Source organism: Rhincodon typus, chromosome 28 (genome assembly GCF_021869965.1).
Source record: "Rhincodon typus isolate 14 chromosome 28, sRhiTyp1.1, whole genome shotgun sequence".
NCBI classification, from domain to species: Eukaryota; Metazoa; Chordata; class Chondrichthyes; order Orectolobiformes; family Rhincodontidae; genus Rhincodon; species Rhincodon typus.
Genome location: NC_063359.1, coordinates 6173842 through 6200842, shown reverse-complemented (window position 1 = coordinate 6200842; position 27001 = coordinate 6173842). Strand labels below are relative to the sequence as shown.

The 27001-nt window shown below is 42.4% G+C and overlaps 1 protein-coding gene across 2 annotated transcripts in view; it reads left to right on the top strand.

Moving 5' to 3' along the window:
* The window catches only part of fut7 (fucosyltransferase 7), a 54956-nt gene that overhangs the window by 2963 nt on the left and 24992 nt on the right, over window positions 1-27001 (top strand). Inside the window, exon 1 of one of the 2 annotated variants that reach the window (XM_048613841.1) lies at window positions 9271-9374. The exons of the other annotated variant lie outside the window; for it this stretch is intronic. The gene's annotated coding sequence lies outside the window, so the exon portion shown is untranslated. Of the gene's footprint in view, window positions 1-9270; window positions 9375-27001 lie in introns of those variants that run through there. 2 annotated transcript variants of the gene reach the window in all.

The window sequence follows — 27001 nt, the reverse complement described above, 5'->3', positions numbered from 1 at the left end:
GATGCTGCTTGGCCTGCTGTGTTCATCCAGCCCTGCACCTTGTTGTCTCAGATTCTCCAGCATCTGCAGTTCCTACTATCCCTAGAACATTACCTGGGTCTCTGGATTAATGGTCCAGTGATAATACCACTAGGTCATTGCCTCCTCAGATTTGCACATGATGCTGCATTAGTGAGTGCAATAAGTTGTGTAGTTCAGGAAGATTATCAGCACCATATCTTAGTTATGCATTCAGATGCTGAAAGGTATGATTCAACAATTAAGAAATTGTATGCCCTTAATGATAACATAAAATTAGGAAGGAAATTGCACCAACTGTGAAAAAGAGGAAGAACCTGGATTTATTTGGCACCTTTCACAAGTGCAAGCCATCCCATGGCATTTAGCAGTCAATTAACTTACACTGCAGAAATGAAAATAATGATTTATCAATGTTGGCAGTTGACTGAGGGATAAATGTTGATCATGTCACTGGATATACAGTATTCTCAGAAATGCCATGGATTATTTCATTTCATAGTGAAGATAGGGTTTTAATTTAGTGCCTCATCTAAAGGAGGGGTTATAGGAAATTTATCTGTTGATAGGAAAATAAGGAACCAATCAATGGACCTTGCTATAGAAGCATGGCTGAAGTACTGAGTCTCCATTGGCTCCTGGTCAGCCATACTTCAGTTTTTAAAAAAAATTTCATCCTTGTATTCAGATCCTGCCATGGCGTTCTCACTTCCCAATTCCCTTTGAGATATCTGCACTCCTCCAATTCTGGTCTCTTGTATATGGGTGCACCATTGACAGCCACGCTTTGGGTTATCAGACCCAGGTTATAGCTTTAGGATAATGGGATGGTGGATTTAAAACAGAGCCGAGGAGAAATTACTTCTCTCAAAGAGCATGAATCTGGATTTCACTATTCCAAGGTGTACCGGACACAGGGACACTGATTAAACTTAGGAACTAAACAGATGTGTAATTCGTAATGAGTTGAAGGGTTATGAAGAACGGGCAGGAAAGTGGAGTCGAAGCGGAGATGAGATCGGCCATGATCGCATCAAATGGTAGAGCAGGCTTGAGGAGCTGAGTCACCTATTCCTGCTCCTAGTTCTTATATTCTTAAATAGTTTGGGATTCCCTTATCATCCTCCCACCTTTCTACTCTCCTCTCCACCCTTAAGACACTTCCTAAAACATATCTGTCTGACTGATAATTTAGCCACCTGTCCTCAGATAATTTGTCTTTTAAGTTTGGGGTGGGTACCTTAACATGCCATCAGGCACCTAAGCGGTCAGAGATTATTGGTGCATCTCTTCCTGGGACAGCAATTTCCCTCCCCAACCTGGGTCAATGCCTCGACAGAGTCAATGTACTCCTGGTGGGAGAGAACAGCCTTGAACCCCAGATGGAAATGAAGATAAGTGTTGCCTGAAGGAGGGAGGTTCCTGTGGCTGGAAATCATGGGAAAGGGATGGAAAGAAGGGGTCAGAGGTGGGAGTGGGAAATGGCTGTCAGAGACCAATCCACTAACTCTAGGTCTTGCCCAAATTAGAGCAGATCCTGGGAGCTACAACCTTGCCTGAACTGACAGACTGCCTCTGCTGGTTTCCTAGTTGCATAGGCCAGCTCGTTGTCATCCTGCCTGAAAACAAAAACAATAGCAGCCCAGGCAGTATGAACCCTTAAGGAATTGTTAATTGATTGCTTAGGAGTCTGAACTGGCGTTAGGGCAAAAGGTGGACCATTGGCCTTCCTGCCCAGAACTTAACTGCTGTGGCAGTGGTGTTATGGACCAGACCACCCCCCCTCAAAATCTATTAAGAAGATAGTCTAGACCCTAACTTTTTCTTATTTTAAAGATAAGTGTAACGCATTGTATTCCAGCTGCAATTTGATTGGTCAAACTGCTCAACTTTAAGCAAAACACACTTTATTTTTGCACCACATTTTAAATACAGACAAAATGATAAGAAAATAATTGGCTTAACTGTAACTCTATCAAAATGCTGAACAAAGTAATTGTATGTATATATTAACTTTTATTAATTAAGTGTTCAAATATAGTAACATCCCATAATAAATATTTGGCAAATTTAGTAAAACAGATTGTCTCACGTGCAATTCTAGCAGCAGAAAGCGAGCCCCAGCTTCCACATCCACCTTCAAGATCCCATCAACTACAGAAAGCTAAAACTAAAAATCCTGGTTTTGTGGGAGCTTGACCCCACCCAGTCAGGCTGCTTCTATTGTCCCAACTGTAACAAAAAACCCAAGGCTTCACAAGCTGTTTACTTAATTGGATTTGAGCTGACCACTTGATACCTGAGTCTCAACCTTTCGTCATTAAAAAAAGGATAAAATACACCTCTTAAAGCCATAGTATCATCACAGGCAGGAAGGGAGTAGGGTTGGTATCAACCCAGCTGATTATCTGCCCATCCTGCTAACTTCCACACTTCTTGTCATAAGAGGAAATCCCAGTTGTGTGAATGATTGTCAAAATTTGCTCCGACAATGCTCCTCAGAAATTCCAGGGGTCACTTTACCACCTTAAAAAGAAAGGCTGCATAAATACTTCAATAAATATTGCTGAAGAAATAACAGAAAGCATTAATAAGGGTAATATGTTAATATTTTGTGGAAGGGCTTTCAAAAGATGTTCAATAAAGTGCCATGGAATGGGTTATTTTGCAGATTTGAAGCTCATGGGATTTAAGTGGTGTAGAACTTCTAAAATAATGTCTTAAAAGTAGAAGTTCTAAATTGAAAGAGGGTGAAATTCAAAAATTTGGATCCATGGGCTGAATAGCCTACTCCATTTCCCATGTTCCAAGAGAGGGGATTTAATCAGAAAAAAAGACTATCTGGAAAAGTCATCATGGGACAATGGTGAACTTTAAGGGAAGGATTTATCAGGTACAGGTTGGGTGGATTCACGCAAGTTGGAAAACCAAAAGAGCCAAAACCAAAAATCAATAAATGGTGGGGAAAGCTGAGATTTTTAATATTCATTCATTGGATGTAGGCGTCACTGGCTAGGCCAGCATTTATTGCCCATCTAATTACCCAGGGGCAACATCAGTGATGGGTAATTTGCTAATGACACAAGTTTAGGTAGCGTTCTAGATAGTGTCCATAGTATAAAATTACAAAGGGATATTAGTGAATGAGCAAAACTGTGGCAGATGGAGTCCAAAGTGTGAGGAAAAGTGTGAGGTTATCCATTTTGGACCAAGAAAGGATACTTTCTCGATGTTAGGAACTTAAGTACAGTGAATATCCAAAGGAAATTGGGGATTCAGGTGCATATATCTTTAAAGTGTCACAACAGGTAAAGAAAACAATCAAGAAATCTTTTGGAATGTTGGAATATAGGAATACTGATGTTATGCTGCAGTTATACAAAGCTCTGTTAGATTCCACTTGGAGTGCTGTGAGCAGATCTGGGCACCTCACCTTAGGAAGGATATATTAGCCTTGAAGGGAGTACAACGTAGGTTTACAAAAATGACATGTAGACTTCAAGGGTTAAGTTATGAGGAGAAATTAGACAAATTAGACCTGCTTTCTCCAGAATTTAAAAGGTTAAGGGTGAAATTTGTTCAAAGTCTTCAAGATATTTACAGGAAAAGACTGGGTAGATAAACTATTTCCACTGGTTGGAATTTTAGAATAGGGGCATAGTCCGCGAATTAGGGCCAGACTGTTCAGGTGAGATGTTAGGAAGCACTTCTACACACAAAGGATGATTGATGCTTGGAACTTACATCCATAAACAGCAGTGGATACTGTTAATTTTAAATCTGAGACAGATAAACGTTTGTTAAGCATAGGTTTTGAGGGATCTGGGCCAAAGGCAGAGATGTGGAGTTAGCCCACAGATCACCCATGATCTCAATGGCTGAACAGGCTTTTGAGGGGCTGAATGGCCTACGCCTGTTTCTCTGTTTCTAAGGTTTCAAAATCAGTAACCTTGTATAATGAAGAGACCTTTGAAGATGTTGGAGCTAATTAAGGAGAGCCAGCATAGATTTGACTAATAGAATTCTTTTGGTGGAGTAGCAGAGAAGGCTGGTAAAAGGATATTTGGCCCTGTGGATTTTAAGGAAGTTTTTGAGAAAGAACCATATAAATAGCTAGTTAACAATATTGAAGTGCATGGAACAGGAAGGTCAATGTCAACTTGGAAAAAATTGAATTAAGGACAAAAAAAAAGTTATGGTAAATGAATGATGTTTTTTCCATACTGGATGAGGGTAGAAAGTGTTGTTCCTCAAGATTCAGTTATAAAACCACTACTTTTTGTGATATATGTAAAGATAATTTGAATATTGGAATATGTAATAGCTGTTCGAAAGTTGACAGTAGCAAACCTGCCAACATGGAAAACATCGAGGATTATCAATCAACTACAGGCAGACTTAGACAGGCCAGTTTAATGGCCAGAAAAATGACAGATTTAATTTAATACAGGGAAATGTGAGGTAATGCATTTTTGCAGAAGGGATGGAGAGAGGCAATATAATCAGGCCAGCCAGAATTTGGTACATGAACTATTTTTTATTTGTTATTATAAGAAGGGGAGGCAGTTTAAGATTTTCAGTCATCCCAAAGGCGGTACTAGTGAGTCTTCAGTATCCACGGTAATTAACTTTTATAGACATCAGTGATTGGCAAAGTTATTCGGCCCATACTGAGGCTTGCCGCCCCCCACCCACTTTTGTAAATAGCAGCAGTCTTCAGTTCATTTGAGTTTATGTGTGGGATAATGCCTGTGCTGATTGTCCCAGACGCACAAAGCAAGATGTATCAATACCTCAGGGTTGCTGCTCTCTGATTGTATCAAGGATGCTTGGCCAGAGTAGCTTGGGATTGGGTCACCTTTCTGTAAAACAAACTCCAACTCTTGGAAGTTCTGAGGTCTCACAACTCCTTTATCATTTCTCAGCAACGTCCATGTCCCAGAAGTGTATGAAAAATGTTCTGATTAACATACTTTAGGAAGGATGTCAGCATCTTTGAGGGTTCCTTTTCAGACTGGAGGCCTGTGACCAGCAGTGTGCCACAAGGATCAGTGCAGAGTCGACTGGTTTTTGTCATTGCAGATGACACCAACATTGAAGGTACAGCGGGCAATGAAGAAGGTCACCTCAGAGTACAACAGGATCTTGATCAGATGAGCCAATGGGCTAAGGAGTGGCAGATGGAGTTTAATTTAGATAAATGTGAGGTGCTGCATTTTGGAAAGGCAAATCAGGGCAGGTCTTATGTATTTAATGGTAAGGTCCTGGAGTGTGTTGCTGAACAAAGAGACCTTGGAGTGTAGGTTCATGGTTTGTTGAAAATGGAATTGCAGGTAGACAGGATAGTGAAGAAGGCATTTGGTATGCTTCCCTTTATTGGTCAGTGCATTGAGTATAGGAGTTGGGAGGTCATGTTGCGTCTATACAGGACATTGGTTAGGCCACTATTGAAATACTGAGTGCAAATTTAGACTTGCTGCTATAGGAAAGATGTTGTTAAACTTGAAAGGGTTCAAAAAACATTTGCAAGGATGTTGCCAGGTTTGAGCTATAGGGAGAGGCTGAACAGAATCACAGAATCCCTACAGTGTGGAAACAGGTCCTTCGGCCCAACAAGTCTACAATGACCCTCAGAGCACTCACCCAAATCCATCCTCCTATAATCCACCTAATCCACACACCCCTGAACACTACGGGCAATTTAGCATGATCAATCCACCTAACCTGCACATCTTTGGACTGTGGGCGGAAACTGAAGCACCCGGAGGAAACCACGCAGACACAGGGAGAATGTGCAAACTCCACACAGACAGTCGCCCAAGGGTGGAATTGAACCCAGGTCCCTGGCGCTGTGAGGCAGCAGTTCTAACCACTGGAGTTATTTTCCCTTCAGTGTCGGAGGCTGAGGGGTGACCTTATAGACGTTTATAAGATCATGAGGGGCATGGATAGGATAATAGACAAGGTCTTTACCCCAGGGTGGGAGAGTCCAAAACTAGAGAGCACGGTTTAAGGTGAGAGAGGAAAGATTTTAAAAGGACCTAAAGGGCAACTTTTTCATGCAGAGGGTGGTATATGTATGGAATGAATAGCGAGGGGAAGTGGTGGAGGCAGGTACAATTACAACATTTAAAAGGCATCTGGATGGGTATATGAATAGGAAGGGTTTAGAGGGATGTGGGCCAAATGCTGGCAAATGGGACTAGATTAATTTAGGATATCTGGTCGGCATGGATCAGTTGGGCCGAAAAGTTGTTTCCGTGCTGTACATCTGTATGACTCTATGACTTTAAGTGCAGAGGAGTTTTATTAGAGTGGTTTTAAGGATTTTAACTTTCAAGCAGATTGGCGATTCTGATGTTGTTCTCTTGGGATCAAAGGAGATATATGGGGGTTGACAAGGTAGACTAAGAAATGTTGTTGACATTAGTGGATTGTACAAGGACTAAGAAATGTAGATTTAAGGTTTTGGGAAAGAGATATCGGGGGAATATGACTTGGATCATGACTATGAAGATGCTGGAAACAGAGATGATGAATGATTTGACAAAGAAATTGGTTAGATATTTGAGGGAAGTAAATTTGCAGTGTCTTTGGATAGAATGAGGGAATGGGAGCCTTCTATATTATAATCTGATAATATATGATTCTATGGCATAAAACCTAGAAATGTACTAAGCAGGGAGGATGACAGTAGCAGATTAGGGTATCATCTAAACTAAAGGAGTGGGCAGGTACAGAGCAGATTAAATGTCATCCAGAGACATGTGAAGTGATACCTTTGGAGAGGAATAGTGAGAAGAAGCATTGTAAACTAAATGGGAGAAAATGTTTCGCTTTACAGAACAGTCAAAAACCAGAGGGTGCAGGTTTGTAATAATTGAGAAAAGACTCAGAAGATGAAGAAGAGAAATCTTTTTTATGCAGTAGCTTGTTACACCCTGAGATACACAGCCTGCAAGTTCAATGAAGTAGATTCAATCAAAACTTTGTGAAGGGAAATTTGATACATACTTAGAAATAAAATAAAATCATTACCATGGGAAGAAACAATGGATTGGTACTAATTAGAGTTGCTTTTACAAGGAGCTGACACGTGTACAAGAAGCTTCCTGTGCAGTAAGATCCCACAATTCCAGCAGTTTGCATAGTTATTGCACATACCTCACCATCATGGTTTAATGCATTTATATTATGCACAGATGCTTATAAAGTATTTACTGGTGCAATAAAACAGTATCTCTTTGTGTGAGAGTATTACTCCATTGAGCAGTGGGAGCCTTCACATCAGCCATGATCTCATTGAATGTGAAACAGGCGTTGAGAGGTATTTGACCCACTCCTGTTCCTCTGTTGTTATTTTGTTTGGCTCAGTGTCAGGGTGACTGGATGATGAGTCATACTGTGTGCATTTTCCAAACAGCTGCATTTCAAACAACATTCACAGGAGCCTGAGAGCTGGTTCACTCTTCACCTTCTCTGCAAATGGTTTCTGTTCATGGAAAAGTGAAGTTACTAAGCACTCATCACAGTCACACACCCAGTGCTAATCTCTCAAAAACTACTAGACTGGTCATTTCATTCTCACACTTGACACCAGACTCCTGACACAACTGTTCCACTCGCAATTTGGTTGTGGCAGGAGACACCTGGAGAACAGCGAAAATGCTTTAAAGAGGTCCTCCAAGTTTTCCTGAAGAGATCAATCATGCTCTCCAACTTATGGGAGACCCAGGCTTGTGACTGATCAAAATGGAGAAGCTTCATTAAGGAAGGGATCAAACATTGTGAGAGACTTTGCTGGGTGGCCAGCCCTGTTGAGTTTCTCCAGAATTTTTTGTGTTTGTTTTGTTTTGAACATAGAGAGACATTGTCAGAAACTTTCAGAATATCACTCATTCGAGGTCCCCATTTCATGTTGGGAAGGCTAAATGTTGCCTCACATTTGTGGTGTTACAGTAGTTCAGAGTAATGGTAAGAGACCAAAGCTACTGCTTTGGTCCAACCAATTGTGTTGGAATCCATGGTCACTAATCCACTGGTGTGACTGGAAACTACTCACCTCAATGGACGGCCTGACAGGTCAATGACCAAGTTACTCATAGATGCAACGGTGGAACAACTTTCTGTCTCTCAGGGACAAATGTTGACAAATGGGACTAGATTCATTTAGGGTATCTGGTCAGCAGGGATGTGTTGGACCGAAGGGACTGTTTCTGTGCTGTACATCTCTGTGACTCCATGACTGTTCCATATTTCATTACATAGCTGGCTCACAACAGCTTAAGGAAACACATACAGTTCAACAAAATGAAGAGTTATTGATTTGAAACTTGTAGAAACCAGTACTGCGGCAGACAGCTTTTTGATGACCAGTGAGTCAAGGATGATAAAGGGAAAGTAGAAAAGAGAAATGGGCCTCACTTTGATCAGCCATGATCTTCCTGAATGACACAGCAGGCGTGAGGGGCTGAATGGCCAGTAAAGCTCCTATTTCTTCTGTTCTTAAGTTCTCAGTGTTGAGAAGGGGATTAATAGGCCTTTACCCTCAGAATAACGTTCCCTCTTGGCTACCGTTTGGAGATGCGTGGATTTTAGATTCCAGACGCTGCTGCCATGCACAGACCTCAGAGATCAGCACAGCAATCAGAGAAAATACAGGGAACATCACTAGTGACATCAGATCACTTGTAACTGGAGCCTGAGTCTGTGACGTTCAGCAGAATGTCCTCTCTCACCATGTTTTATAAATAGATATCTCTAATAAAGCCTGAAAATGTTCACTCACAACAGCGTAAACCTCACGTTGTTCCACACTGCAGTGGAAATTGTAATTGGGTAATAGTGTAATGCAGGTTTTATTGTATTCACTGACAGTTTTAGACCACGCTCCATATTCATTTTGGGTGACTTCACTAGGGCTAGCATTAGGGATGACTGGTGCAATCCAGATATGTGCCCACACATTCATGTCCAATTTTAACCTTCAAGGTGACCCGCAACTGTAAAACCAAAAAAAACGTACATGTAATGCAACAGCACATTTTTATCTAGGTCCCTGATTGGCTACTGACACACAAACTACTGCCCCTCTGCTTCCCCCCGGCAACCCTGGTTTAGTTTGTCAGAAATCAATTCCCCTTTCGATATATTGCAGTTCTGTACGATTTCAACACACTGCCTTCCTCCTCATTGTGAAATGTCACAAGATGTTTCTTCACGTCATTGCCAGCCACGATCAGCATCTCCGTCGCACTTAACAAGAAACTGCAACATGCTGGCAATGGTGACAAGAAGTCGTGCCACAGTCTAACCCACTGGCCATGCTCATGTGTCGCCGAGTAACAGCAAGTGTGGTAGGTCAATTCATTCTCTGTCTTTCTTTATCCTGTGCTCTGTGCATTTTTATTTGTTCCAAGAGATCAGAGTAAATAAGAGGTTACCCAGTGTGCAGAAATTGCTGAGTAAACAGGATGGAACACTAGAGTGCTCCAACTGATTGGTGCTTGTCATCAATTCTCAGTCCATGTTGCAATGGTCAAATTGCAGTAGATATTGGTGTTATTGTGCTATCAACTTCAATGTCTGGGCTAGAGGTTATGTAGATTAGAGGATGGACTGGGACAAGGATTTCAGCTACTGATCACCCTCAGTAGAAGGGAAATGAGAATGGATATTGACATCATCTCAGCTGCTCCCCTGTCCACTGTTGGGTTGCAATTGATAACAAAGTCACAGGTTCAGATATTGCTGCTTGGGAAAGGCCTTAGAGAGCTATTGAACAACTGATAGATCCTGTTACTCCCAAACAGTTCTAATACCCAATCATGCACCTTGTCAGTATACATATTCCTAACAGAGCTGGGTGTAAACTCACTGGATTAGTAGCTGATGTTTCCAATATTGCTGACACTAAACATCTGCTTGTTACCCAGTCAATCTACAACAAAACATCTGTTTTGGAATGTGCGTGAGATGTTTATTTAACATGAAAACAGGAAGTGAAAATGCCTTTAAATTTAGGGCAGTGTCATTGGATGTGGTTTTTCACACCTGCCATTCCACAACCCTCAACACAGGCCTCCTGCCAGGAGCAGTGTGGGAGGAGTGTGGGGATATGAGTCCCTGTGTGAAGGGATGTTGAGCTTCAGAAGGACAGATGAACCCCAGTATTCGAGGTGCCAGCAATGTCATATCATGCATTATAACTGCTGCCTCCATCTGACATTGGGCTACATAAGGAGATATTTGGACACATCTCAAGCAATGTTTCTGAACAGAGACCATAGGACATCGCCCGGAGTTTGTGATTAGTATAGGGAAGATATTTCCCTCTTTCTCACTCCTTTTCCAGTGAGAATGCCTGGACAGCTGCTACACAGGGCTGCAATGGAGAATGGAGCAATTACAAAGGGATGGTATTCAATCTCAAATGAGAAGGTGTTCTGAACCTGTCAGGAATAGTGGAGACCAGGATGCTGAATCTAAACTATGATGATGTAGGCATGAGTTGGCTCTGATAGATTGAGGAGAGTTACTCAAAGGAATTACAGTGGATAGGCATTGTCAAATATTCAAGGAACAAATGGGGGAACTGCAACAACTGCTTATTCCTGTCTGGTACAAAAACAAAATGGGTAAGAGGGCCAATCCATAGCTCACAAAGGAAATTAGAGATAGTATTCGATCCAAGGAAGAAGCATACACATTGGCCAAGAAAAATAACATGTCTAAGGATTGGGAGGAGTTTAGAAATCAGCAAAGAAGGACTAAGGGATTGATTAAGAAGGGGAAAATAGAGTACAAAAGTAAACTTGAAGGGAACATAAAGATTGACGCTAAGAGTTTCTATCGGTATGTGAAAAGAAAGAGATTGGTGAAGACAAATGTAGGTCCCCTACAAACAGAAACAAGGGAATGTATAATAGGGGACAAAGAAATGGCTGAGCAACCCTCTGGTTCTGTCTTCACAATCAAATACCAGAATTTATCGAGGAGGCAAGATTTGGTTAGAGGGAAGAATTGAGGGAGATCAATATGAGTAGAGAAATGGTGCTGGGAAAATTGATGGGATTTAAGGTGGATAAATCCCCAGGGCCTGATAATCTACATCCCAGAGTACTTAAGGAAGTAGCTCTAGAAATCGTGGATGCATTGGTGGTCATCTTCCAGGATTCTATAGACTCTGGAACAGTCCCTGCAGATTGGAGGGTGACTAATGTCACTCCAATATTCAAAAAGGGAAGAAGGGAGAAAACAGGGAATTATAGACCGGTGAGCCTAACATCGGTAGTGGGGAAAATTCTCAAATCTATTGTCAAGGATTTTAGAAAGCAGGATCAGAGAGAGTCAGCATGAATTTATGAAGGGGAAATCATACTTGACAAATCTGTTGGAATTCAATGAAGATGTAACTAGTAGAGTTGACAAGGAGGAGCCAATCGATGTGGTATATTTGGACTTTCAGAAAGCGTTTGACAAAGTCCCATTAAGAGATTATTGCGCAAAATTAAAGCGCATGGGATTGGGGGAAATGTATTGAGATGGATAGGAAACTGGTTGGCAGAGAGGAAACAGAGTAGGAATTAATGGGTCCTTTTCAAATTGGCAGGCAGTAACTCGTGGGGTGCCACAGGGATTGGTGCTGGGACCCCAGCTATTCACAATATATATGTTATATCTTTCCCCTCTCACCCTAAACCTACACCCTCTAGTTTTGGACTCCCCTACCCTGGGAAAAAGACCGTAGCCATTCACCCTATCCATGCCCCTCATGATTTTATAAACCTCATAAAGGTCACCTCTCAGCCTCCAATGCTCCAGGTAAAATAGCCCCAACCTATTCAGCCTCGCCCTATAGCTCAAACCCTCCAACCCTAGCAACACCCTTGTAAATCTTTTCTGCACCCTTTCAAGTTTAACAACATTATTCCTATAGGAGAAAGACCAAAATTGAATGCAATATTCCAAAAGTGGCCTAAATAATGTCTGCCTGCATTTGGCCCATATCCCTCCCAACCTTTTCTATTCATGTACTTATCCAAATGTCTTTCATACGTTGTCACGATCTTTAAACTTTTATTTTGGACTATAAAAGTTGCAAAACTTAATCATCATTAAAAAAAGTCATGCTTCTGATATATAATAACCATAGGAAATCTACAAGAAAGCCTCCATCTCAGCAGCAGCTGCAAGCTCTGCACTACTCTCAGCCCACCATGTTATTTTCTCGTTTTGCTGATGTTTCAAATCCTCGTCCAAAGTCTGAAATACCAGCCTGAATTATAGTCATTTCAATCAACCTGTTCGGACATGTTATGACAAACCTCTGGAGCAGGTGGGACTTGAATCCAGTCTGTCTGGCTAAGAGGAAGGGACACTACCACTATGCCACAGCATTCTTAGTAACGAGGACGCTACAACAGCCTGGAATTACATCCAGGTTAACAGTTTGGAAACCAACTATATTCAATGTGAAACCGCCGTCAATGACTGCAGTGTTGTAGCCTATCATACACCTAAGCCCTAAAGTGAGGACAGGAATGTAGGAATGGTGTAGTGTTATCGAGAATTATGTTTATCATACACTCAGACAGCTGTCTTGTGTTTCCTAACTATTGTACGTCATCTCTTGAGAAAGTTTGCCAAGGTTACTATGTGCGAATAACAACATCTTCCTTATGTTACATTTTCCAAGTAAATACTTAAACACACTCCAAAAGAACACTTACGTTTTACTAGAAATACTGACTGCAGGAAAGCACACACTCTGTTTACAAAGTGGCTGACAGCTAATGCCAAAAGGAAATCTTCTCCACTTGTTCGAGATGGTTTGTAATTAGCTTCTAATTCTTCATTTAACAACAGTGGACTTCTTCGCTGGGCCTGGCCTGCAATGTGTGAACAACAGATTTTTGTGAATTAAGCAGACTCTATTAAGCACATGGTAAAATACACTAAACAAAAGGCAGCAATGAAGATGCTGTAGAAGTATAACCCTTGGGGGCCTAGGACTCCAGCTTGTTGCTAACAGAATCCCTTGAGTGTGGAAACAGGCCATTCAGCCAGTGAAGTCCACACTGACTCTCCGAAGAGCATCCTATACCCTGGCCCATGCCCCGTATCCTTTCCCTGTGACCCTGCATTTCACACGGCTAAACTACCTGCGCATCTCTGGACATCATGGGCAATTTAGCATGGCCAGTCCACCTAACTTGCACAGGTTTGGACAGTGGGAGGAAACTGGAGCCACACAGACATGGGGAGAATGTGCAAACTCCGCACAGACATTTACCCAAGGATAGAACTGAACCTGGCTCCCTGGTGGTGTGAGTCACTGCGCCACTCTGCTGTCCCCCAAATTGTCCTTTCTTTTTTGACATCTGAATTTGTCTCTAAGATTGTGCAAAAGATGGCTTCTACCTTCCAACTTTTACCCTCTACCTTCAACTACCTCTTTGTACATATGTGGGTATAGTTTAAACAGACTGTCCCAGTTGGCTGGGTTTGAGTGCCACCTGGTGGCACATTGCCTCCATAGTCCTTCAGTTCTTTGCCACATCTATCCTGACGGTGTGTTCACTCAGACCTGGACTCCCAGGGCCATACTCCTTTGTAGACAGAATCTCTTCTTGTATGAACAATGCTGCATCCTCTTACCAACAGGTTATACAGTCCACACACTTACCAATGGTGTCTGAACTTCACATTGATACAGCAATTATTATTTACCCTGAATTTAAGTTAATCAAAAACATATGTTGCACTTTTATAATTTTTGGCAAGATACCAGGAGAAAGAAAGCACTTTATAATCCACGTAGAAATACTCCAGGCTACAATTAATAAAACAGGGAGAGCTGTGAGATTGTTCCTTCCTTTTCTCAATTCTCGGCTGACCACAGCAGGATATAATTTACTGGAGTATTTAAACCCAATGACTGTAAAGAACAAGACACAAATGGGTGACATTTCAGGTCGGGTCCTCCCTTATGCTAGATGGCTTCCCTCTAAGCTTTTTCATACCACACTGACTTGCTGAGATGCCCTTCTGAATGAATAAGATGTTTCTTATTCAGGCCAATTTTAATCATGTGATGACAGTATCGATATATCCCATCATCCACTTAATGGATTAAGGACAGATATGATTGATACACAATGGGGGAATATTTGCTATCAAATCAACATCCCAGCTGTGACTAGCCTCCTGAATGTCTTTATTTGTCCTGAATGTCTTTATTTAAAATCTCATCTTCAAGGGGTCAGAAAGTCTTGGCAGGCATTGTCATTTTATACCTTTTCCACTGGAATTGTGAGGGACTGTTAGTACCTGAGAGGGCTAATTACACTTTAAGTAACTTTCGAGAAAAACACTCTGATACGTTTGTCTCTGTCTATACAGAAATCATACATGAATTCAATGGGCTTTTTGTTAGGAAACTGTTTTGTCCAGCTAATTTGTCCATTTGATACTGTTCTGTAAAAAGCTCTCTTTTTAATAAGTTTTATGAACATATAATGTGACCATATCAGAGTTAATAAAAATACATGATCCCTTTTTAACAAAATGAAGGCAAGGCTAATGCTGAGGTGAATTTCAAGCCAGGTACATTCATTAGCTGTTGCTCATTTAGAGGAGCCTTAACTGGAACAAGGACCTTGAATGAGAACAAAAGGCAATCATCAAACCCAGATGCAATCTGTTCCAAGCTTGAAGCCTGTCTGCCTTTGCTTATCTGAAAGACAGCTTTTCCCCCACATACGCCTGACAACAATTGCTCAACTTGGAGAACTTAACAAGCCTGCATTAAAAGAATTATAAAAACGAAACCTTCAAGTGAGTAAAACTTTCAAAAATTCATGGAATCATCAAAATCTTCCCCTATATTTAAAATTATGCCTTTAGTTATTCAAACGTTTGAGACTTTGTCCCCCAAAGAAATCTGTTTCTGGTTTTGTCATTGACCTGCCGTCATTAAAATCAAATTCAAGCTTAACGCTTACATTATGTGAAACCACCAATATGGAACTTCCTTCTTCTCCACAATTTCATCTTTGTGCCATTCAGCTGGACTTACTGATTTGTTTCTTCCTACATTGGGGAGTTTCAGAATTGTGAGGACAGGTTCCTTACTGCCGCTGCCCCTTATAACATCTAACCTCAAGGGTCTGGTGTTTAACGGGTTTCAGTTCCATGGATTCAGGTCACCTTCTAAAACTAGACTCATTCATTCTATGTCATGGTCCATAGGTGGCAGTGAGCAGCCACCTGAAATGCTGTAGTCCATTTGGTGTAAGTATATCCGTAGTGCTATAGAGAGGAAGTTCCAGGTTCTTGACTCAGTGACGATGAAGAAATAAGTATTATATCCAAGTCAGGGTGGCATTTGACATGGAGAAGAATTTGAAGATGATAATGGTGCTCCCACAAACCTTCTACCCTTGTCTTTCGAGGAGCTTAAGATGAGTTAGAATTTCTGCTGAAGGCCTCCCCTTGGCAAGTTGCTCAACGTATCAATTCAGCTGGGATATGCGAATGGTGGAGTGCATAAAGATTTCAGTAAAATATGTTGTCTCATCCCACCTCAATGATATCCTTATTCAATTACCTCAACCGTGTGGCTTTAATCAGACATCTCTGCAGTATCCTCCCCAATCCAAAATCATGAAATACTTACAGTACCCACAAGGGCCACACTGCTGAACTATACTGAGAGTCAATCGGGTTTACTGAAACTTATACTTCTGAGAGACATTGGCTACCTGGCTAAATTTGCCACTCCTCAACGTTACCCTGTTTTTCTTTAGGAATCTATGCTATTTTCCTCAGCCACATCCATGGTAGCAAGTTGCACATCGCAACCATTCCCTGTGTGAAGGAATTTCTCCATGAGATTGATTAGTAACTCTCTTGTATTTATGGAATTTATGGCTTTTGATTTCCTTACAAGTGCCTTGTGAAGTAACTCCACAGAGACTAGTATCCCATCACCAAGTCACCCCTTATTTACACATGGAAAGTCCTTGACACTGATCCAGCTTCCTCAGAGCCAGCTCTTAGGATATCTGACACTCCTGTTTATATCTGTCAGCCAGCACTCCCAGATTGGACCAGATTAACAGCCCCAATCAGGGAACTCATATTCCATGAGGTCCACCTGGCTGACCTCGTTACAGTCACTACATCCCTCCCCACCTGAGTTCATGGACATAGGGCATTTTTTTTGTAGCTTCTCCTGGGGTGTTTTAGCACTGAGTCAGATTCCTTCAACTCTGCCTTTGATACGCGTGGTATGTAATGCACAGGAGCTTGCCTATTGCATCCTGATCGTCTTGGAAGAAATTCATTCTCTTCTTCAGGTGGAAAACACGTCGATGTGGCAACATCTGCCATATCTATCTCAGATTTGGAGGTCTCTTCAATGCTTGATGGAGAGAGAACCCACGGGTTCTGCTAGCCTTTCCGACTGTTCCAAGGACCAGGGCACATTTTGCTCCCACACCGTTTGTGAATTTGCAGCTTTCATATGGTCCATGTGCTTGTTCAGGACCATCATGCCCGCCCAAACTTATACATCTCTGGACCTGACCTTGCGTCAACCAAGCCTTTTACCCACGCAGGGCCATTTCCATGGTTCCTACTCCAAACTTCATCTTCTGTGTAGTAAACTGTCTCTCTCGCTGAGCAGAGTCTTGTGCCCAGCATTGGTGTTCCCAATGCTGTTTCACCCTCCCCTCCAGGTCCAGGAAGATCAGGTTTAACCTGGTGCGCAGTCTTCTCCTCATTAACAACTCTGCCGGAGCTATCTCTCTAGTTGTGTGAGGGGTGGTCCTATAATAGGAACTGAGAAACTTTAGTGTCTCGTGAAGCTGTAGGCTATTTCTTTAAGATTGCCTTCAAAGTTTGGACTGCTCTTTCTGCCAAACTGTTGGATGATAGATTGTATGGATCTATCCTTATATGTCAAATGGCATTCCATTTTAGGAAATACTTAAATTCCCTGCTGGTAAATAGTGGCCCATTTTCTGTGACCAACAATTCCAGGAGTCTGTGAATGGCAATCAATATGTGCAGTTTTTCTATCATTGTCCCCACGTTTGACAAATGAGTCTAGCCACTTTGAGTGGACATCCACAATGATTAAGAGCATCGAACACATGAAAGGGCCTGAATAGTTGATGTGTAACCAGGTCCAGGGTTTACCTGACCATTCTCACAGGTGTGGGGAGCTGCTGGAGGTAATTTTTGTTTTTGTTAGCACTGTGGACACTAACCCACCAACACGGCTACGTGTGCATCCAGACATAACTTCTCACCAACATCTTCCTTTTGGAGACCCCTGGATGACCCTAATGGAGTGCAGCCAGTATCTGGCAGTGACCTTTGCTTGGGACAATCAATTTTGATCCCCATAATGTTATGCTGTCCTCGACAGTGATCCGGTGTCTCTGGGTCCGAAAAGGCTTCAATTCTGGTTGTATCGGCCCTTCGGTTTCGCCCATCACCACTAGCTGTTTCAGTTTTGCTAGGACCGGATCTTTCACATCCAGGGTCTGATATTGTCAGCTGTGACTGGAAGTGTGTCCAGCAAATTTAAAACCGTTACGGACTCTTCCAGTGGCGGTATCACCAGTGGTATATCTGCCAACGGGAGGTAGCTCAATGCATTCGTATTTGCTACTTGGCCTCCCACACGGTGTTCCAACTTGTAAGTGTACGCACTTAGTATTAAAGCCCACCGCTGAATTCGGCCTAAAGCTATCGGCAGTACTGCCTTGTCCTCTTTAAGTAGACCTACTAGGAGTTTGTGGTCCGTTATTATGACAAATTTACTTCCGTAAAGGTAGTGGTGTAACTTCTTGACTCCAAGTATGACCTCTAAGCTTACCTTCTCTATCTGGGAGTATTTACACTCTGCATTAGCCAAAGTCCTGGATACATATGCTATTGGGTGTTTCTCTTCATTGGGCCACCTATGAGCTAATACTACCCCAATGCCATACAGGGAGATGTCAGATTGCATGTCAGTACCAGATCTTCCTTGGGGTCATAGTGTGCCAACACCTTAGAGGATGATAGCTATTTCTGCACTTTCCTGAAAGCTATGGCTTGGCTACGCAACCATTTCCAAGGCTGACCCTTTTTTAGGAGTTGATGCAAAGGTGTTAGGATGGAGGCCAGGTTATGTATGGCCTTTCTGTAATAATTCACCAGCCCAAGGAAAGGCCTAAGCTCCGGTACAGACGTGGGAGCTGGGGCCCCTTTGATCACTCGCACTTTATCTTCCAACAGATGTAACCCGTTCTTGTTGATTCCGTAGCCCAAGTAGGTCACTTGATGTGCCTGGACCACACCTTTTTTCCTTCCAAGGCATATCCCCACCTGGGAGAAAGGTCTAAGAGCTATTTCCAAGTTCTCTAAGTGCTCGTTATTACTCCTCCCAGTTATTAGCAGGTCATCCAGATAAATGGCATCCAGAAAAATGTTCTCCATCATCCGCTGAAAAATTGCACAGGTTGACGATACCCCAGATGGCAGTCTCATATATTGGTGCAAATTTCTATGGGCATTAATTGTAGCGTACTTCTCGGAATTGCAATTGCACATACAAATGGCTCATGTCCACCTTCGTGAAGGACTGCATCCCCCTGCCAGATTTGCATATAAATCCTTTATGCAAGGGATTGGGTATTTATCCAGCTGTGAAAAGCAGTTTACCGTTTGCTTAAAATCTCCACAATAGTAAATCACCCCACTGGGCTTTACAATTGGAATGCAAGTGCTACCCATTCCACAAACTGGACTGGTTTGATGATTCTTTTGCTTTCCAGCCTTCTGATTTCTGCCTCTACTTTTGCCCATAAAGCAAATGGCACTGGGCAGGCCTTGCAGAATCATGGAATTGTTTCTTGGTCAACATGCAAGATGGCCTTGGCTGCTTTAATAATCCCTAAACCTTCCTGAAAGACTTCCAGATATTTAATTAGGACTTCACTCAGACAGCCATTTTCTACTCAAAAAATGTTGAGCCAGTCAAGTTGAATCTTGCTCAAACAATTTCACCCCCATCATGCTTGGGCCCGAGCCTTTTACTACAATCAGCATTAACTGAACCAGCTGCTTCTCGTAAGAGGCTGTAACCGAAGTTGTACCCTTAATCTGTAAAGGTTTCCCAGTACAGGTTCTCAGTCTAGTCGAGATCTTGGGCAAACTTAAGGGCTGGAGTCCAGAGCAAATTTAGTAAAGACTGGTTCTGCGATCACTGAAACAGCCGCACCAGCATCGACCTCCATTAGAATCGGGTGACCATTTAACCAGACATTTATTTTGATTGGCTCTGATTTGGATGTTGCTAAGCAATTTAACTGTTCCAAACCAGACGTAGGTGGACTTTCCAGAGTGTGCACTCTCCTGGATACCGGCCTATGAGTTCTCTTACTCAATTCAGGCCCAATGGGACTCTTTTGCTGTCTCGAGCCTGCATACTGGAAGCAACTACAATGGTTTGCCAGCTCTGATTTTGAAGGAAATGTTAGCCATTTGGCCAAGGCTTGACTTTGTTTTGGAATTTTTCTGGGGGCTGACTTAGAGTCCCTCTGTTCAAGTTATGTCCTGAGTGAGGCTATGCAATTGTCTTCATTCAAGTGGCATTCCCCAAGCTCAGTCGGCCTGGCGAGGGTATCCACTTCCATTGGGATGCCCTGTAGTTCTCATGCTCCACTTGCTGCACTTTCTAACGATAAAGCCAGTTGGAGTCCCTCTTTGAAGTCCAGTTGGGCTTCAGCTAGTAGGCGCTTTTGCATAGTTACATCATTAATCTTACACACCGAACGGTCTCTCAGTATCTCATTAAGAGTTAAACCAAAGTCAAATGCCTCTGCCAGCAGTCTTAACCTCATCAAAAGTCCCAAAACGGATTCCCCTGGTTCTTGAATTGCTGAGTAAAACTAATAGTGTCTCAGAATTAAAGGAGGTTTGGTTCGTAATATTCCTTAACTAAATCTATCAACTCTTGAAAGGTTTTAGTATCTGGTGCCTCAGGGAAACTTAGGCTTCTAATAACTAAAAAAGCTGTGCGTCCACAAGCTGACAGAATTACTCATTGCTTTTCATCTGCACCAATGTCATTTGCTGAAAAAAATAACAGATTCTTTCCACATACTGGGCCCAGCCTTCAATGGAAGGATCAAATGAATCAAGCTTTCTCAATAGTGGCATGATGCCAAAAATGTTTACCCCAACTCAAAGACACCTGTTATAAGAGTTTATTCGGAACTTGCTTTATTCTCATCACCACTGAAATAACTCCACAGAGGCCGGCATCCTGTTACCAAGTTACCCTTTATTTACACGTGCAGAGTCCTTGACATTGATCCAGCTCCCTCAAAGCCAGCTCTCAGAGTGTGAGTATGTCTGACAGTCCTGCCTATATCTGTCAGCAAGGGCTCCCTAATTGGACCAGGTTAACAGCTCCAATCAGGGAACTCATATTCTATGAGGTCCTAGCTGACCTTGTTACAATCACTACACCTTGTAGCTTACAGTTCCCAATGTTGAAATAACACATTTTGCACTATCTTACAGTCCCAGCTCCCTGGGTTGGTACATAAAATTCTTTGTCAGTGTTATGACCGTGTAGTTCTGATATTCGTAGATTTTTAAAAACGAAACTGTTAAGAGAATGTTTCTGCTTTAAAATCTACAGTTTAAGATTTAAAAGCTCTTTAAAAAAGCTTTTTAAAATGGCATACAAAAACATGGGCTGGTTTAAAGCCAAAAGAGCTGTATCATCTCAGCATCAATCACAAAGAGATGTTTATAACCCTTGAACAATGTAATATGCCCTTCTAAAAGTGTAGGAATTTAAAGCTTCTGGAATAATGGGAAACAGAGAAGGACCACAATGTAACTGGCCTAGCGTGGGAACTTCAGTTTAACATGAGGCAGCAGCAGCAGCAGAGCTGGAGCTCCTGGTTGCAGGGCAAGTGTGGGTGCAGCAGTGCCATGAGATGGGCCCAGCGGTGAAGAGGTGACACCTAAAACGTGGTAACTCCTCATGAGTGGCGCAGGCAACAGCAAGGCGATGAAGGTCTGTGCTCCAGTTACTGGAGGCTAGGTGCCAGCTTGAACTGGGTTGGAAAGACTGTTATTTTGAACTTTTTATTTCTTCATTTTTCTAGGGTTTTTTCCCCTCAAATATTGCTCTTAAGTACCTCGGTACCTTTGTACCTGAGTTGGCGCCCTAATGTTGTGGCTTGTAAACTTTTCACTGTACTCATCTGAGTACATGTGATAATAAAGCTAATTCAATGTAATTAATATCTCTGCCAATGGAAAAATGGCTCCTTTGAAATTAATATAGCACCCATTAAATCCATTCTTGGCTAAAGCAAGCACAAGGAGGAAGGCATACAAAAGTCGCTTCCTGTTCTGCTGAAAAAGTCCAGGCAATCAGTAAGTGTTGTAACCACAGAACTAGGGAAGAACATGGAATACACTCTGTCTCTCCCTGAATCCCTGATGACCTACTGTATCCACCTATATAGGCAAATATCAATAAAAGTCATCACAGCTGCTGAATTGAACTTCAACTTTCAGTCCCTTCCCTTTGGAGAGAGAAACTTCAAAAAATAACTTGAGACAATCTTAGAAGCTGATGTTACTTTCGTTTTTATGAGTATCTTTTAGCCTTACCTACTTTTAATCTGTGTATCTGTATTTGTACTTAATAGCCTTATCGCTGATTATTTTTAAGTTAAAATACTCAAAGAGTAGGTGAGAACCCACCTGGAGTTTTGTGTACAGTTTTGGTCTCCTTAGCAAGAGCTACATTTCCAATACAGTTCCGAGAAGGTGTACTACGTTGAATATTATCAAAAAGATTTGTGTAGCTTAGATTAATATTCATTGGAGTTTAGAAGGATGGGAGATGATCAGATTGAAACAAGTAAGGACCTTAAAGAGCAGACGCTGAGAGAATGTTTCCCTCTTCAGGTAGAATCTAGTGCTGGGGGGGGGCACAATTGATAGGCTGGAGTCTCCCATTTAAGATGGAAACGTGAAGGATTGTTTTCATCAGAAGGTCCTTATGCTGGAATTCTCTCCCTCAGACAGCTGTGGGCTAGTCATTAAAATATTCATGTTCGAGTAATATAGGTGTTTGATTGGCCACTCTCTGAGCCAAGGGTTACCGGGGTGGGGTAGAAAGTGGAGCAGAGATCACACATGAACGTGTTGAATGGCAGAGCACGTTTGAGAAGTCAAGTGGCCCACCGCTAACTTGCATGATCTTATGATCTCATACTGTGTTGCAAAGGTGGCTTTCTGAGACCTCCATTGGGCAGTGAAGGGTCAACCATGTTGGTACGGAGCTAAGGTCAAACATTAATCCCTTCACCAATATCACCCAAACCAAACTACCTGGTCACTCAGCACAATATTGTTTGTGGGATCTTACTGTGCAATAACAGTGCATTACCTTCAGCAATCCAGTGGCTACACTTCCAAAATACTTAATTAATTTTACAGCCCTGTGAATCACGAAGAATTAGTGAAAAAGTTGCTGTACTAACCAATCTTTACATGTGTATGAACTGATAGTCTTCATCACTACATGAATAGAAGGCAACTTGACTCTGTAAGGCATTCCAGGCTGCTCCAGTGCATTTGCACCCGGGTAGTCTTTTATCTTCTGGATTTGTCTTCAGGTGTCAGCCTTGTTTTGTTGGAGTGCTGCTTTCCTCAATCACATCCTCAGGTTCTTCTGTTGGGCTACGAAGACTGCTCATTTGAGTTCCAGGAGGCCATATCTTTCTGCATCATTCCTAGTGCCAATGGTCCTTAAGCCCGATGATTTGGACACAGGTGGCTTTATTTGATCCCATGACTCTGGAATTGAGCTGGGTGTGTGGGGATTTTCCAGATTGGTTGTGAGCTGCTTTTGGAATTCTGAGGACAAAGGGCTAGTGTTGAGAAGAGAAAGCCTGAGAGCTCCAATTCTGTGCTGACCATCAAGATAACCCCTGTGCCATCTATAAACCAGGGTCGAATGGTTTGCTCAAAGGATGCTGTCTCTCTTCAGAAGGATGGCAATTCCATTTACCAACACTGGGAAGAACATTTCCAACAACATTCAACTGTGAACCCACAGTGACAGCTGGTACCCTCCGAACTGTGCCACAAACGCTGTAGTGGACCAGCACCGATGACACAGCTGTGACAAGCAATCAAACACTTAATAACCAGCAAATCCTGCAGCCTGGGTGATATTCTAGCTAAGGTCTTCAAAGCTCCCGAGCTTATGTGCACATCATTACTCCGTGCAGTCCCATACTACAGATTTGGAAGGTCATACACCTCCCCTCCTTCTCTCCGATTTCAGACATGCAAGGCTTGTAACTTGTGACAATTTGAAGGGAAATAAATGCTGCTGTGGGAACTAGAGGTATTTTTCTGTTTAATGAAGTAGGGAAAATCCTTGACATCCTGAATCACCTCCTTTCTATGGCTGAGGAAATCCTTCCAGATACAGTGTGTCTTTAAATAAACCTCTGACCTGCTCTTTGTTTCTGGACAAGTCTAACAAGAGCATTGGGAACACCAAGAACCTTTGCAATCATGGGTATAAGCAAAGCATTTGATTTAATAAATCACGAGGCTCTGTGGATCAAGCTCCAGAGATTGATCAATTGATTGATTGATTGATTGCTTTGAATGTCCAAGTCACCACGTCTCAATCATGCAACTGCTTTACAATGGCTTGTCTACAACTGCCTTGAGTGGGAATCTTCAAAATCAGGAATGCCGCCAAGCAAGACTGTGTGACTCTCCCCATACTACTTACAATGAACCTGACAGTGCTGTTTCACCACATCAAAAATCAACTTCCATCGTGTGTAAGTATTAAATCCCACCCAGATAGAAAGTTCTTTAACCACAGTTGCGTGTACCTAAACCGTCCACCATAGCCATGTATCACCAACAATTTATAAATGACTAGAGTGTCATTGCTCACTGTGCACTAGATTTGCAAGCCATTCTTGATTTGTTAAATCCTGCATAAAAGAAAATTGGTCTTTCCTGAAATGTCTCCAGAACAAAATTCATGTATCAAACAACAATGATCAGTCATATATTCTGCCTCCTATCTACGTTGAAGGCGAAACTCTGGAACATATTGAGCACTTTCCATCTCTCTGACAAAGACTACCACGATGAAAGTGAGCATTTGACAGCAAAGACATCTGCACCTAGAATTACAATTACAATTAGATTTTATTGTCACATGTACTCAAGTACAGGAATACAGAATTACGGTGAAAAGTGTACAAGTTGCCATTCTACGGTGCCATAGAATACAAAACACAAAATCAGAATTTAAAAAGAAGCAAGAAAAGAAGTAAAAGAAACCGAGCCAAATGAAAATGAAAAATGTTCAGATCTTAGAAGTTTTATTTCTCTGGGCCTAGCCCTGGCCTGGAGTTGTGGTCAAACTCCTCCTGGGACATGCTCAACCAATTGCTTTTGCTGCTGCCATTGCTGCCTCCGATTGGCGGGAGATGTTAACTATATTACTGTCACTGCCACACATGCTCGGGAGGCTGGGCCCGTTCTCGCCCCGCCGATGATGCTGAGAAAGCTCTTTAAGAGAAAAATAGAAAAACAGCAAAAGTAAAAAGAAAAATAAAGGAACAAAAAAAGCAGGAAGCAAGGACAGAGTGGAAAGAATGAAGCCTTCCCCACGGTGGAGGGGTCAATTACCAGGGGACACAGGTTCAAAGTGCTTAGGAGGGGAGTTTAAACCAGATGTTTGAGGCAAATTTTTCATACAAAGGGTGGTGAGTCCCTGGAGCGCACTGCCAGAGTAGATGGTTGAAGCAGACACAATAGCGGCATTCAAGAAGCACCTTAACAATTACATGAACAGGAAGGGAGTAGAGGGATACAAATCCTGTAAGTGAAGACGGTTTTAATGTGGAAGGGCAAAATGTGTTGATGCAGACTTGGAGGGCTGAAGGGCCTGTTCCTGTGCTGTATTGTTCTTCGTTCAGACAGAAGTGGACAAGCCCAGGACCAGGACCCTGATCACCTCACTGCCATTTTACACACAATCCTCGTACACAAAGCACTTTTTATCATCACACTTTTGTACTGCAGTGAGGTATGGGATGTGCATGACTGACTGATAAGAGCACCAGAGAAATTCCACCAGGAGTGTCTTTACCATATTCTCTGGATGAATTTGAAGGGCCATTAAATAAATGCTAGTGTGCTTCTTGAAGTTAGCTTCACACGCATTCAGGCAAAACATCTGCAAAATTCATTGCTACGGAATGGACAGTGTTGCTAGGTGGCCAAAAGGTACCTCCATACCGACATCCGTGTTCTCATCTCCCAGATGGCCAGCATTCTCGGGGAGGACAAGAAAAACGTTTTGAAGAAACTTTGAAGGCTCTCCTTGGAACGTGTAAACATTGACATTAATGACTGGGAGGAGCTTGCTACAAGTAGTTCAAAGTGGTGACCATTGTCTATCAAGTGCCTCACACTATGAGCCTAAGTGCCTTAACAATGAGGCAGAGCAGCAGCAGAGAAAGAAAGGTTATTTCATCAGACCTCCTGTCACGACAGATCTGTGGGTCAGGAATCGGCCTATTCATTCACACGAAAATCCATGGAAGAGACTCGCAACCCTAAGTTGATATCATTCCCAAAACTGAGGGGCAACCAATACGGTCCAGTGTTGCTGCAACCTTTCATAATGCAGGTTAAGTCCCACGATTGTTGCGTGGAGATAGAAAGTATATTTCCCTCCATAATTCATGACATCATCATGCGATAGACAGTGAGATACAAAGTCACTGCATTGAGTAAAAATCAGTTGCTTGGATTAATGGGAGGTAGTTGAGGAATGGGAAGCTGATTTCCTAACTACTTCCAATGTGGTAAAGTGCATGGTCATACTCCATTGTTCAACTCTGCAGTGAAGAATAGTGTTCAGCTCGATGTAGAAATGAGGTGGAACAGGGGAGATTGAGAGATGGTGGCATCATGAAACGGAGTATCAGCTGCAGGAACAGGAAGCAGAAAATTCAATAAGCACCAAAGCAGGATGGGATTGTGGCTGGAGCTCAGTCAGGGTGCCCTCACTGAATGATAAAGACCAACCTTGTCAGAGAATATTCCAACATCATCCCAATGTGGCCCTCCCTTTCTATTCATCTTACTTAATCTGTATTGAATGTAGAATTCCTACAGTGTGGAAGCAGGCCATTGAGCCCGCACCAACCCTCTGAAGAGCATCCTCACCAGGCCCACCCTCCTACCCTATCCCTGTAACCCTGCATTTCCCATGGCTAATCCATCTAACTTCCACATCCTTGAACACTATGAGCAATTTAGCACAGCCAATCCACCTAACCTGCACATCTTTGGACTGTGGGAGGAAACTGGGGCACCCGGAGGAAACCCACACAGACACGGGGAGAATGTGCAAATTCCACATGGACAGTCAACCGAGAGCGGAATTGAACTCCGATCCGTGGTGCCGTGAGACAGTAGTGCTAACGACTGAGCCACTGTGCCACCCTAGAATGTAGTAATGAGGAGAGGGAAACAACATCTCTGCATTAGTAAGAAAACAAAGTGTGTTCTAGAGGAGTAGCTTAAACTTATGGGCAATCAATGTGACTTAGACGTTCAAATTTCAATACAAATTTGTTCAAAACTGGTCTTTTTTCTCTTTCAAGTTTCTGTTCAATCTTACTTGCATGTTGCTGGATGGATTCAGACAACATTTGAGAACAAAATTTCAATTTCTATTAAGCATGTTGCTGTACTTGGTAGCATCGCTATACCTCTGAGCTTGTTGCTGCTTCAAGTCCCAGCCAGAATTTAACCGTGACAACAAGGTGCAGGGCTGGACGAACACAGCAGGCCAAGCAGCATCACAGGAGCAGAGAGGCTGACGTTTCGGGTCTAG